Here is a 15,359-nt window from a genome sequence, read left to right as displayed (position 1 = left end):
ATTATGCATTGTGATTTTGGTCAAAATGGCAATTTACACAAAGGGGATTGTTGACATAAAGTCCTATTTTACAGAGTGGATTTATTTTATTTAGTTTGTTTACCAGGTGGTAATATACATTAAACATATAGAACACTTACAACCATAATAACATACCATATAAAGTATATTAAATATAACACAGAAAATATTATGACCTATATAAATTCAAATGAGAATTATATAACTTACAATACACATACATTTTATTTATTTATTTATTTATTTGCAGTTGGTTTACCAGGATAGTCCACTGGGCCAAATAACCCGTTTTCAATGGAGTCCTGGGGAGAAAAGCTCCAGAACTAAGTATGTTACAAAAAGTGATTCATACTAGTTATACAAAACTATAACAAATTACAAATTATATAATAATCCAAAGTATTTTGACACCAGAAAACAATTTCAAGTAAATACAGAAGAAATAACTATGAAAGAACATTAGATAAAATTAATAGATTATAGATAGTAAAGAATAATGCATGAAAAATTTTGAGTTTGTATCATATTCAAAATACTGAATCATGTTTCTGAGAAATAACAGAAATTTAAGAAGGAAGCACTTAGGAGGTGAGGCCTAGTGCAGTTTTCCCTATAATATGAAATGATAATGTATATTAGTTATGAGTAAATAATCAGGAAGAATGCATGAGGAATCAAGGCAAAGAAGGAAGATGGCAATTGCAAGTAAATTAGCTATGTGGGGTGGGAGCAAGAGCATTCCCACTTGGATACTAGGTGGGAATGAAGAGATCTTTTAAAAATAAAGTGGTTGGGGGTGGTGCGGATGGATGATGGTAGAGAGTTCCAAAGGCGGGCAAGGACAAAAGATAGAAGATTTTTCCCTGGGGATGAGTGGGTTTATAGATTTCTAATAGATTTTGATTGCTGGACCTCGATATTCTATCAGGAAGGTGCATTTTAAAAGCTGATGAAAGGGAGGGACAGAGAGAGGAGGTGAAAATGAGTTTGTGAGCAAGAGTTAGTTGAGTGTATGTGAGATAGTTAGGAAGCTCTAGCCATTTTAGTATATGGAGAGAGGAACAGTGGTGTGAGGAGGACTTGTGGTTGGTAGCAAACTTGGCGATTTTGTTATAGCAAGAGGAAAGTTGGGTTTTTAGGGAGGACTGTAGATTAGTTAGGAGTGAGGGTCCATAGAGAAGGGAGGGGATAAGAAATGAAGTAGAGAGAGTGATTTTGGCAGCAGGTGTGAGGTATTTATTTTGCTGGTACAGCATACCAAGTTTTTGGTGGGTTTTTTGATATTTAGCTGTAGGTGAGAGTTAAATTTGAGTTGGTTATCAATTTGGACCCCAAGTAGCTTGGTCTCTGACACTAGTTCCAGAGGTGAATTATTTTGACTAGTGATAAAGAATGTGTTTGTGTTGAAGGAGACAGCTTTAGAGGGGGAGAATAGCATTAATTTGGTTTTGGAGGCATTGAGAGCAAGGTGATTTCTTTTCATCCACTGCTCAGTGGTTGTGAAAGCTTCTTGGGTCAATTTTAGGAGTGAGGGGATAGAAGAGGCAGAGCATATAATAGTGGAATCATCTGCATATTGGATGATGTCTGAGAAAGGAATAGAGTTGTGGAAATCATTTATAAATATATTAAAGAGAAGGGGACCCAGTATGGACCCTTGGGGTACCCCAGTAGGGGTATTTAGAAATGAGGAAGTGGCCTTTTTCCATATTACTGCTTGATATCTGTTAGATAAGTAGTTGGAGAACCAGTTCAATGAGGAGGGAGATAGGTTAAGTCTTGAGAGTTTGGTTAGTAGCAGGTTATGAGAGATAGTGTCAAAGGCCTTAGAGAGGTCGAGTAGTAGGGTAGAAACAATTTGGTCAGAGTCACGTGCTTTGTTAACAGTTTGAACGAAGGAGAGGAGGGCAGTCATAGTGCTGTGATTAGGTCTGAATCCATGTTGTGTGGTAGTTAGTAGTTGATTTTCTAAAAGGTAAGGAAGGAGTTGAAGATGAATACATTTTTCTAAGATTTTAGAGATGGGAGACAGGATAGCAATGGGGCAGAAATTAGTAACATTGTTATTGTTATATCTTTGCCATTAAAAGAACACATATGATGAAAAAACCTCCATGCTACGAAAATAAGTTTAATCAAAAGTGTACACTGTGCATAGGTGTTCTAAACAATCTCACATTAACCAAGTCAAAGCTTAAATGCATCTGCAAAACTTAATTAGCCATTCACCTGACCAAAAGTAGTAAGTAACAGGTATTTTAAATGTAAATAATTGTTTATCCCCTTGTAAGTTAGAGATCCAAACTTGAATAAAAATCTGATGGATGTCTAGCAGTGTTCGATGAGATTGCATGTCTCCATTGTTAGCTCCGTTTATAAGATGAATTAAAGCTCTGTTTATTAGATGAATCAAAGTTACATTGTTAGTGATTAAGAGTAAAATTCAGTGCAAGTTTCAGTGACTGAGTTAGCAAAGGTCATAGTGTTATGTAGATGACTGAAAAAAGGAAGTGCTTAGTGAATTCATAAACGTTGAAGAAGACGTGTGAGAAGATGGTAACTGAAAAGAGGGCTAGTCATTTGAACTGTGTTATTTTAATGGCAAAGATATAATCTGAATATCAAATAGGGAATGAAAAGTTTAGAAGAGGTTAAGCTTGATTATGGCATATTAGAAGAACATGCAAAGAGATTAGAACTGCTTAAAGTTGACCACGATAAGTTTTGTTTGATCAACAACTTTTGATGATGCCGACGTAGCCCTAGTAAGGTGAGGTGTGAAATAAGATGGATAATTTGGGTGGTCAGGTAAAATATATGCATCAGAAACAGATATCAAGATAGGATAAGGCTCACAGGAAGACTCTGTGACTGAGTGCAGTAGTGGAAGGAGAAGAGGGTTCATATGTGTATTGGATTTTATAAAAAGAGAGAGAGAGAGAGATAGAGAGAGAGAGAGAGAGAGAGAGGCCGTATAGACAGGGTTTAAGAAATTATCATTGTGGATTGAGAAATTGAGTAGGATGCCATCATGTGTATCACAGAGTTTATATGTTAAATCCTGGGTGATTTTGGTACAGTTTGTACCTGCATATGAAAATGAGCAAATACTGTGGCAGTTATGGCGACCAGGAATAAAATTTACAGCAGGGGCTGAATGTTGCATTTAGATTGTGATTATTCAGCTACCACTTTTCATCATAGGTTGGAGTCTATGTATAGCATCAGAGAACATAAGGGACGCGTTTAAAGTGTAAGCAAGCACTCAAAGCCTAACTGTTATCATTTCTCAGGCTGAAAGCCAATGGGTCAGGCACCAACATTATCAACAGGCACATATAGGTCAGGACCTCCCTTTCTACCATTGCCTTGTTCATAGGAAATTGCTAGGCTAACAGATTAAAATTCCTTATAAGCCTAGTCATTATAACCTGAATTTTACCTGATTTTTGATCCCTAAGGGCTAAAGGATGGCTTAGGTTTGTGCATATGCCTTTGAGTATTTTACAGACTTCCACTGTCCTTAATGGACATAGGCACCACCCCAGGAGTGAATTTATGATTCCCCCATCCATTAATCCAAACTGCATTTGACGAGGATCAGAGAAGGAGTTTGCTTTATGTGAACAGAAAGCCTGTTCCAGAGAAGAGGTAATCTCTGAGACACATATCTGTCTCTCCAGCATGTTTTGCTCATGTCACAGACCAGGTCTACATCCCTAGATCAGGTGACCCTCATGCAGTTTGTCTTGCAAATGTGTAACAGTTCCATCAGGGCTAGATTTATGAGTGCCTTCCCTTTTGTTTAGAAATAGATCACCTCTTAATAGTCAGTAGGATACAGAGTATAGGGATAGGGCTTTTATTCTATCTGCAGAGAACATGTTGTTTATACCCTGTATTTTTTGTAAGGAACCTCTTAGGCTGCTCCAGCTGTTAGAAGTGCCTGGTCAAGTACATGTCAGTAGGTGCATCATACTCAGTTATTGGTCTGATTATGTACAGTGGGACTACAAATTCCTTGGATCTGGAAGCCATGCCTTTACTTATAAGCTGGGCCACATAAAAGGACTTCCTCACCACTGTGGACATATGGATTTTAAAGTTCAGACTGTACCCAGATCTCTCACATCAGTCCAATCATAGGGGTGTACTATTAATGTTGTCATTTGCAGAGGTATTTGACTTCCCAAAGGGTATGATTATGCATTTTTTGCATTTAGTTTCAGGCCATGGCTCTGGTACCAGTCATTTGTCTGAGCCAGACCCTTCTGAAGGATATTTATGTCATTGGAGGAGTCAATGATTGCCCCCAACTTGGAGTCATCAGCAGACTTAATCAGCCAAAGACTTTCTACATTAGCTTTGACTTCAGAAAAGTATATTCCAAACAAGAGAGGTCCCAGCATGAGCCCTGTGGAACACCACTAGTAGCTGGCCTCTTGCTTGATCTGGATTCACTCGTTCTAACAATGTGTCCTGTCTGTGAGGCATTCGGCTATCCATCTGGTGATGTAGGGATTTATGCCCAGTCTTATGAAGTTATCTATAATACCTGAGAGCGGAATTGTGTTAAATGTCTTATCTAGGTTAAGATAGATGGTATGCATTTGTTTTACTCTCATCCACTGCCCTACTGACTTTCTCAAAGAAGTCCACCAGACTGAGTAGGCATGACCTGCCCTTGACAAAGCCAAACTGGGTTGGGCCCAGTGTTTGGAGGTTTCCTATGTTGTTTTTTATCAGGTCCAGGACTGTTTTTTCCATGGCCTTGCATATAAGACTAGTCAAACTTATAGGTCTATAATTTCCCGGGTCTGTTGATGGTCCTCCTTTATGCAAAGGGGTGACTGTTACTGTCCTCTACTCCATAGGGGCAAAGCCAGAATGAAGGCTGTGGTTAAACAGAGATCCCAGTGGACCTGCTAGGTCCAGTTTCAAGCTTTTAAGAGGAATCCTGGGATATTGTCAGGATCCATCAAAGCCGTGTTTTTAGCTTTAAAGATCACAGTGCTGGCCTGCTCTTTGGTGATAACTGGTAGAAGAATGGAAGTGTATTTCTTGGTGGGGTAACTGGAGGTGGTGGGGAAGTGATATTTGAGCTGAATTCATCGGGCAGCAGATTTGCTATATCTTCTGCCTGACTATAGGTGATCATCTACAACTAATTCTGCACATTGTTGGGTGTTGCCGTTAAGATTGTGGACATAACTGTAAAATACCCTATGTTTATCTTTAGCATGGGAGGCCATTTTTGCCTCAAAATTTGTTTTTGCAGACCTGACTAGTCCCCTGACTTGCTTGTTTAGACTATGCAGGAGTTTTTGATATGTTGTGCACTTTCTCTTTTGCTTCTAGATAGGATTTTCTTTCTTTTGTTTTACAACTTACTTATACCAGGGGTCCACCAGAGTGGCTTGTTTTTGTGGTTTGACTTAGGCTTATTTTGGTCTGGTACTGCCATTTCTATGCAGTTGTTTATATGGTCATACAGGGCTTTTGTGTATGTCTCCACATAAGGTATCTGTATTTTTTGGGATTGGAGGAACTGGGAGACTAGCTATGCAATCACTTAATAGAAGGTAGATTGCCTCAGAAAAGCTCTTAAAGGTTTTGTGGTTAGGTGGGGGTTCTAGTTTTATATTTATTTAAAGGGACACCGCTTTGTGATCTGATTTAACCAGTGACAACATCACACTTGGGGGATGCAACTCTCTCCCATATTTGTAAGTACCAGGTTTAGGATATTTGTACCCCTAGTGGGAGTGCAGAATAGCTGTTCCAGGGCATTTGTATTGACTAGAAATCTTTCAGCCTCTGCATGTCAGTGATCATGTCTGCTTCCCAGGTAATGGAGGGATAATTACAATCTCCCATGAGTATGGTATTGGGCTGAATGCTATGTGATTCTAGTAAATTCAGGTATGATGTATGGGTTTCCTGGTAAAGAGTGGGGGACCTGTAGCTTGCAAGTATATGGTAATGGATTTTTCCTGTGGTTAGTTGGACATGGAATAGCTCAAGCATGACATATTGTTTGGCCAGCCTTAGGTGTGCTTATCCTTTATGTAGATGGATACACCTCCAACTTTTGCCCTTTCATTTGCTGTGGGTGGTCAGAATGTATGAAAGGCATTATGACCATGCACTGCTGGGGAGCTTTCAGTGGCTTTGAACCATGTTTCAGTAACTACACAGATATCAGCATTCTCCAGGGTGAGGAGTGCTTCCAGGGAGTGTAGTTTCTTGTTGAGACTCCTAACATTGAGCAGTCATACCTTTAGCTTATCCTGAGTAGATTTTGCTATGTTGGAAGGTTTGTCTGTCTGGCAATGCTTAAAAAGTGCATTTATAGGGGTGGATAATGTTTTCACCAATATTCAAAAGACTAGTGGTGACAGGTGAAGACCATCCCTGGCAAAGCAGCGTGACCTATCAATCATGTTCTCCCAGGATGATAAATATTGAACCCCTTTGGAACAACACCAGTAACTAAGCCATTTATTAAAGTTAGTAATTTTGTGTTGGTATTGTGGCATCATCCTTGGAGATGGTAGAATGCTGCTCAATGCTAGGCTTGTACCTGTCTGTGACACATAATTCAAGAGCTCAATCATGTCTTTCTTCATATAGCCCAGGTAGGCACATCTCAGGTCATTTATGCCAACATGGACTATGACTGATTTATACTGATACTTGGGATTTAGTGGCCTGAATGTTTGCATGATCTGGCAGACCTCGGCCCCTGACAGTAACCTTTTGTTTATCCAGACTGGTGAAAGGGACATCAGTGTGTATCACAATGGATTCTTCTATGACCAAAATATTGGGTTGTGTAGTGTTACACAATAGGGTCTTGGTAGTTGAGACACAATGAGATGTGGTTTTATGTGTTGTGGCAGGAGTTGTCTTGTTTCTATACATGCAAAGTTTCTGAGGACTGAGTCTGAGAGGCCTTTAAGGTTTGGGTATGTGGGTCTATGTGTCTGGTCCTTTATAATTGTGATGAGTGCTGTGTGTGTTTGTTGCTGACAACCTGTTTGGCATTTTTTTTTGTGTCTGTATGGGAGAGTCTTGCCTCTAGTGACATTGTGTAACTACATCTCTCACATACTGTATTCATCTGTTTCAGAATTAAGTGTTTGTCAGTGTGCATAAGGCAATTGCTACATTGCCTCAGGATGCCCATGTCCACCAAACTGGATGTAGAATTAGCAGGAAAGTGCCCATCCATGGTTCTAGCTCATTAATATGTGCTTTACAAGGGAAAAGAATGGAATGTATTTGCAACAAGATGGGTGCTTACTTAGTGTAATCTACAGCTAATCTATCTGGTGATGCTGCACAACATGCAAACCAGTTGCTCATTGCACAGAGATATCTCTGAGTGCTTTAGTAATGTAATCTAGAGCTGACTAAATGTGACAATTCTGCTCATCACGCAAACTTGTTGCTCCTTGGGTAGTACAGGACTATGGAAAATTTCAGAGGTAGTTTTTAAAGGGAAAGTATGTACAGGGCACCACTTGGGCAAATGCAAGGCTTATATACAAGCAGAAAAAAATCAAGTTTTATACTAGGTATGTCCACAGGCCAATCAGGTAAACACACAATAAGCTATCCACCAGCAAATCCCAGCTCAAATAGGTAAAATCAACTCTCTTTTCCCACAAGAGTGCAGATTTTGATCCTGTTAATGTAAAATGACTAGTTTGGAGCCCAAGTGTTAGGGGTAACCACAAAGATACATGTCTAAAAGCATTGAAAACTGTAGATAAGATACAGTTTATTTTAAGTACTACAAATGCAGAACAGCAGCCCTTAAAGCAATAGAAAAATGCAACTTAAGTGCAAGAAAAACAATAAATAGCACAGAAATCTTTAAGAGTGCAATGAAAACAAGCAATACAAGTGGAAAATAATAATTTCATTTTTCTTGCCAAGAATGGCTTCATATGCAACCACAATCTCGAAAACTCTCTGGAGTTGTTGCCAAATGATGAGCAGCTGGATAACAGAGATAGGACTCATGGAAATGCAAGGCTTATATACAAGCAGGAAAAAGCAAGTTTTAAACTAGGTATGCCCACAGGCCAATCAGGTAAGCTCACAATAAACTTTCCACCAGCAATTCCCAACTCAGATAGGTGAAATCAGCCCTCTCCTGTACTATGATGACTGACACTTGTGAAGGTCAGTAGATGTGTTACATACTCATGACTCCATCTGTGTGATAGTTACACCATCTTAGAACAAATATGGTTAAAAATAGGCATATTAATGCCCCCCCATGGGAAACCCCTGAGGTGTGGCCACAGAACAATGCCACCACAGGAGGTGACATACAGATATGGTATGATAAGGCACTGCAGGACAATTTGCAGCAGGAGCACATATCAATTCTAGGACTTGTGCTCTTGCTAAAAGGTACATACGCATTTGATGCAGCAATGCCTGTCACATCTTCAACATGTTCATTTGACTTAAAAAACAAACACATGGTGTTACTACGTAGATTTTAACTTCATTAAAAGCACATTCAATATCTTTAGAACTATAAGCTCATGCTAAAAAAATCATTATACATATTACATGCTTCTAATAAAAAGACATCATCATCAGTAGTGAGCCTCCATAATCAATAGAACTGCCCCTGTAAGACACTCCTGTGTATATGAACCTTGGGTGCATACTAGTCCAGTGTAAATAATTATTCTTTTTGACTTCTTTACCAAAATTTCTGGTTTTAAGTAGCCCTTAAAAATCTTTATAAATATTGATGTCGAGAAAATAGATGTTATTCTCTGATGACATAGCTTCAAACTATGTAGTATTGTTAATATATAAAATAAATATATCAAGATCACTTAAACTTGACCCCCATATCAAAAAAATGTCATCTACAAAATGACCATAATACAATACTTTCCCACTATCCATACCATTAAGAATAAACCACTTCTCTCATTCATACATTACTAAGTTGGCATATGTGTTAACACTAGAAATGCCTAGTACATACCCAACAGACTCCATACCATTCGCATTAGGAATAGAAGTAAAAAGTGATTTAATATCAAGCGTAACCATATAAAATGGAAGATTAGCATTTGTATTATTTCATTAACTTAATTTCCTCAGAAAGTCTCCAGAATCTATTATCATATGTTCAGTACATGCAAAATAAGGTTTTAACACTTGTTCCAAATATATGGATATAGGATCTGTCAGCCAACTCCGTCCAAATACTATAGGATGTATAGGTGGATTAGTTGGGTGTATATTAGTTTGTTGAAGATTCACTTTGGCAAACCTGAGTTTATCGACCCCAAACCATCACTTCACTTCCGTAAACATTCACATTCATGAAAGATTTAAGTAGGGAAAGGAAGCAGTTGGTCAACAGCAGAACTTCACCCTTTTCCCCACTGTAATGCAATCTCAAAGTTGGTATATATAGTTAGGGGAGTGGGGGGGGCATAGCCTCCCACTTGGGTGGGTTTGACAAACTGCGGTGTGTTCCATTGTGGTGTTAGCCAAGTGCTTTATTTCCCTATTGAAATATTTTTTCAATGTAAACATTCACAATGTGAAGTTTCATGGTTTGGGGTCAATGAATTCAGGTTCACTTAAGAGAATCTTCAATGAACTGATATAGACCCAGATTAGCTATATTCTCATGAATCTTATCAGCTGGACATGTTACTATATCAAAATTGTGCTTTCAATTCCAAATACTAATGTCTAGATAAATTTTTAAAAAATTACATTTATTATACAAAAATAAATTATACACACACACACACACACACAGATATATATATATATATATATATATATATATATATATATATATATATATATATATATATGTGTGTGTGTGTGTTTGTGTGTGTGGCTCTACTTCACATCACCTAAATCTCATTTGACTGAATTTAATTTGACTGAGACCAAATCACCTAATTTTCAAAATACTGGTAAAGATGGAAAATCACCTATTACACTTGAAGTAATAGCAGAAATGACAGGGGATATGGACACATTTATTGTCTCAACCATAGAGCATTAAGAAACAGACTTGTGATTAGATGCTGTTCTAGTCCAAGAACTCTGCTGGCCATTCAAATATTTTCCCTCTCTTGGCCAAGCAAAGATTTCCCCATTAGAACAGTCAGAATGATCGCATCAAATGCTTCTGTTTTTTAATGGCGATAAGTGTCCATTCAAAGATTTGTAGCCCATCAATGATCTCATTAAATTTCATGTTAAACAAGGGAAACTGGGCACCAGAGGTTATAGAGTGATACACATTTTCAATGTCATGCAGCATTTCACTTTCAGTCTCTTGGAAAAAGCTATTCATAAGAGATATATAATCAAAACAGAGTTGTAAATTCACTGTAAGCCAGTCCTTAAGCAGTATAGGATATATGTTTCTATAGCTTGTCATTTTTAATATACGTAAACCTCAAGGCACAATCTGGTCCTTCAGATCATGGGATCATAGTAAGCTACTAGGCCATTGGCCCTGAGGTCCTTACAAGCCTAGCCAAGAATTTAGCCCATATTCCAACAAGTCAGCACCCTATGCTACTGTCCAGCAGGGACACAGGTGGAATCCCAGAGGTGTATTTTCCACTCCCCATCCAGTTATCCAGGTTGCACTTAAAAAGGTTTAATGAGGTACTCTGCTTTATATGGACAAGGAGTCTATTCCACAAAAGAGGGAGTCTCTGGATCACAAATCTGCCCCATGAACAAGTCTTACAGATGTCACAGACCAGGTTGAGGTTGCATGTGCGGGTTACTCATCTTGCGGATATACAGCAGTCCCATCAGGGAGGGGTCTGAGACTGCTTTGTATGCCAGACAGAGGTCACCTCTGAGGAGTCTGTAGGAGATTGAGTAGAGGGACAGGGCTTTTAGCCTATCTGTATAGGGTAGATGTTTGAGGCCCTGGATTCTCTGGGTGAGGAACCTCTGTGGTCTCTCCAGCTGCTGCATGTGCTTTGTAAAGTACATGCCGTAAGGGCATTGTACTCAATAATGGGTCTTATAAGGGAAGAATACAAGGGATGTTATAACCACCTTGTCCTTGGATGAGATACCCTTACTAATGAGGTGGGCCATGTAGAAAGCTTTCTGTACAACAAAGGCAATATGGTGGACAAAAGTCAGTTTGCTATCAACCTGGGTCCCCAAGTCCCTCACAACTGATTGCATGCTTAGTGCCTTATTTTCAATGTGATAATTTGTGGGGATGTCACTCTCCCTAAAAGGGATGATGATGCATGTTTTGGCATTCAGTTTGTGGCCATGTTTCTGGCACCAGCCATTTGTTTGGGTGAGACCCTCCTGGTGGATGTCCACATCACTAGGGAAATTGATGACAGCACCCAGATTGGAGTCATCTGCAAACTTGGTCAGCCGTAGCCCACTATATTTGGCCTGCATCTCTGAGAAATATATCCCAAAAAGCAGAGGCCCCAAAACTTATCCCTGGGGTACACTCCTTGTTACAGGTCTACTACTTAAGGTGGCTTCCCCTGTTTTGACCAGGTGTGTTCTATCAGTGAACCCATTTGCTACCCATCTGGTAACATATGGATTCATGCCTAGTTGAGAGAGTTTATCTATTATACCTGAGTGGGGAATAGTATTGAAGGCCTTGGCCAGGTCAAGGTAGGTGGTGTGCACCATCTTCCCCTCATCTATGGCCTTGGTGACTGTCTCAAAGAAGTCAACCAAATTTAACAGGCATGACCTCCCTTGACAAAACCAAACTGTGTTCAATCAATTGTCTGGAGGTTGCCAATGTCCTTGTTAACGAGGTCCATGATAATCCGCTCCATGGCCTTGCAGATCAGGCTAGTTAGGCTGATATAATTTCCTAGATTAGTGGACGTGCCACCTTTGTGCAAAGGGATGACAGTAGCTGTCCTCCACTCAGCTGGGATGAAGCTGGTAGTCAGGCCTTGGTTGAATAAGGTGTCTAATGGTGCTGTAAGTTCCTGCCTGAGTTCATGTAAATGAAGATAAGTTTTAGATAAGTTTCAAAGCTTAACTGCTGCCACTGAAGGCATTTAAACTGTTGAAATCTTACACAAACAAGTTTGTTATTTATCTGGGCTGTTAAGTAGATTATCAGCATTGCTCATCTAATTCTGTGTTGTAGTCACTTTTCAAACTTTGATAGTCAGGGAGTACAGGAGTTCGTGTTCAGCTTTTTTCTGTCTGCTATAAATTAGGTGCTTTTTCATGGAACTGTTAACCAAACAGTGGTAGTAAACACAGCCCTGTATAGTAGCAAACCTATAAAGCTAGTACTTGGCACGTTAGCCTGTAACACAGAAAGGCTTTGTGCAGAGCTAAGTTTAAGGCAGCTAGTTAGTGCATCAAACAGCAATAATATCAGATCATAGAACTATCTAACATCTAGCCTTAACCTTAGACACCACTCAGGTGACCCCTGTAAAACCAAGTCCTTAAACAATAATAGCCCAACCCTAATGTGGGACCTGACAACATGGGTTTGCAATTTCCTAATATCTCTGTGGTCAGCATGGTAGATATAGGCATCCTAAAACAATGTACCAATTGTCTTATGTACTTGAAAAACCTTTTAATCCTTAAGGAAACTAACACAGTATGCAAGAAATGTACATACATAACTTCCTTGTGGGCAAAAAACTTCCTTATAAACAAGGTTGTCAAAAACGCACATACTACGTCCTTCATACATAGCGGTCACCACACATGCACACCTTCTTATGCTGATGCACTTAAAAGAAACAGCTACATACCTCAAAGACCTCCTAAGCCATCAAACATCAACACCTGTCCTCAGCAACTACTAAAGCACACACTAAAAGCAACACTTAACAACACACATAAGCTGACACCCAATGATTCCCCAAAAACAAAGCCCATAAGGCAAGCAAACACTTTACCTAAGTACTCTTGTAATAGGGGATTCTATTGTATGGCACACAGATGCCCCTCTCTCCAGGCCGGACAAGGAGAAGATAATGGTTATTTGCCTACCTAGAGCAAGGATTTGCAATATCAGGCACTCACTCAAGTCACTGCACCACATTTACCGGTATGATTCTATCATAGACCATGAGGGTGTAAATGCCTGAGATATACCTCAATGGATTATATGAAAAGAGACATTATGGATCTCTCTGAATATGTGTCACAGACAGGTACATGCCTTGCACATGAGCAGCATTCTACCTTTATCAAGGATGATGCCACAGTATGAACATAAAATTAATGATTTTAATAGCTGGCTTAATTTCTGGTTTCACTCTAGAGGAATCCAATATGTATCAGCATGGGAGGACATGATTATCACAGCACATTTCTTTGCCAAGGATTGCCTGCACCTATTATCTTGGGCTTTCAGATATTGGCTAAAACTTTATCCACCCCCTTAGAGCATTTTTTAGGCAATGTCAAAATAACAAAACTACCAATGTAGCAAAAAAACACAAAGCAACCTAAAGGTGTTACTGCTCATTGCTTGGAGCCTAAACAAGAAACCCCACACCCTTAAAGCTCTCTTCACCCTGTAGAATGTAAATATCTGTGCTGTCATCCACAATTAATTTAAAGCTGCAGAATGTCCAGCAGTGGAAGGCTACAGTGCCTTTCACACATTTAGATCAACAGCAGTACAAACAGGGGCTAAAGGTGGAAGTGTCTCGATCTACATTAACAACAAATACAACTCCATTTTGGTTAAACATGATGATTCCCTAGAATTCATCCACATCCAAGTCTCCATAGAAAAGGTTCCTTACCAAGTCCTGGCTAGCTACAGTAGTTGCCCTCTATGACCCACGAAGCTCACTGCTCTTACCTCAACGTACTAGAAGCACTCACCATCCAATCAAATACCCTATTCATTGGAGACTTTAACCTCCCTTCTATAGACTGGGAAACATACACTGCCTCTAACTCACTCACAGGCACAACGTTTCCTGGACTTTATCAGCACAAACATTCCAGACCAGATAGTGTGCACTCCAACCATAAGACCTAGTAATCCCCAACATAGGAGAACATTGCACCCCTGTGTCATGTCCACATTGCTGAGCTCAACCACAAAGCTGTCTTGCTCAAAATACAAATCAATCCAGAAAACTCAACTAAACCCATAACATTTAGGAAATATTCTACAGTAAACTACATCTTATTAAGAGACAGTTTGTCAAAATTCACAACTCCACCAAAGCCTGAGAACACAGCTACCTAAGCAGAATTATTTACAGAAATCCTGTACAAATATAGAAATGGCTACACTGAGGCTGCCAAACCTACCAGAAGTAAGCCCAAATCTAACACTAAAAATAAACCAGATTGGTGGAATCTTTACCTTAAGGTATATAACAAAAGAAAAAAAACTCATGGCCAAAATCAGAAAGAGCAACTCTGATACAGAAAAAGAGAACTCTTGAATTCAACTAAACAAGAAACTAAGAGGTCTAATAAATTCCAACAAAGGCAGTTTCAAGGCCAGGATAGCCTCTCATGCTAAAGACAATCACAAGGTTTTCTTCAACTATATCAGGAACCTTAAAGGTAATACTCAGCAGTATTCAGAACTGGTGGTAAATGGCACAGCATTCACTGACCTAGGTGCATTGTGAATCTACTGGCTGACAAATTTACCTTTAACTCCCCACCACCACCACCTGTTAAATCCCTTCTAGCATATTCCTCACCTATGAACAGGGAGCATGTCATGGTGGAGTTTGCTAATGCCAAAAACATTGCTTCAGTGGGCCCCAACAATATCCCTGCTTGCCTCCCAAATAGCCCAAAACAATTATTTATTTATTTATTTATTTTATTTTATTTTATTTTACATTTGGTTACCGTAATAGTCCAATTGGACACAGGTCCTTTTTCAGCGGAGGACCGGGGAGAAAAGCTCCTCAAGTAACAATTAATAGAAGATACCTTTCTAAGAAGCTTTAAGAGATCAAAACAGGCTACATTTAACAGTTTACAGATACAGATAAAATAGATATACAACAAGTTTGCAGTTTCAGTAATAGGTTGATCATAGATTAGCAGGGTATATACAAGTATGTACATGTTCAGCTAAAGATCAACAGGCAATATTTAACAATATGCGTATACAAATAAAATCGATATCCAACAAGTTTGCAGACTGCAGTAATAGTTTAGTCATAGATTAGTAGTTATATACAAGTATGTACATGTTCTGAGAAGAGATATAACAGTAATGTGTGGAAATGTAGAGAGGGAGGGAGGTTAGAAGGTGGAAGTCAGGAGAGTGAGAATGTAGGTAGAGAAGTAGATTA

Source organism: Protopterus annectens, chromosome 3.part0 (genome assembly GCF_019279795.1).
Source record: "Protopterus annectens isolate FY-2018-M chromosome 3.part0, PAN1.0, whole genome shotgun sequence".
Taxonomy (NCBI): domain Eukaryota; kingdom Metazoa; phylum Chordata; order Ceratodontiformes; family Protopteridae; genus Protopterus; species Protopterus annectens.
The sequence above is the reverse complement of the archived record's forward strand: the minus strand, read 5'-3'. Positions refer to the sequence as shown.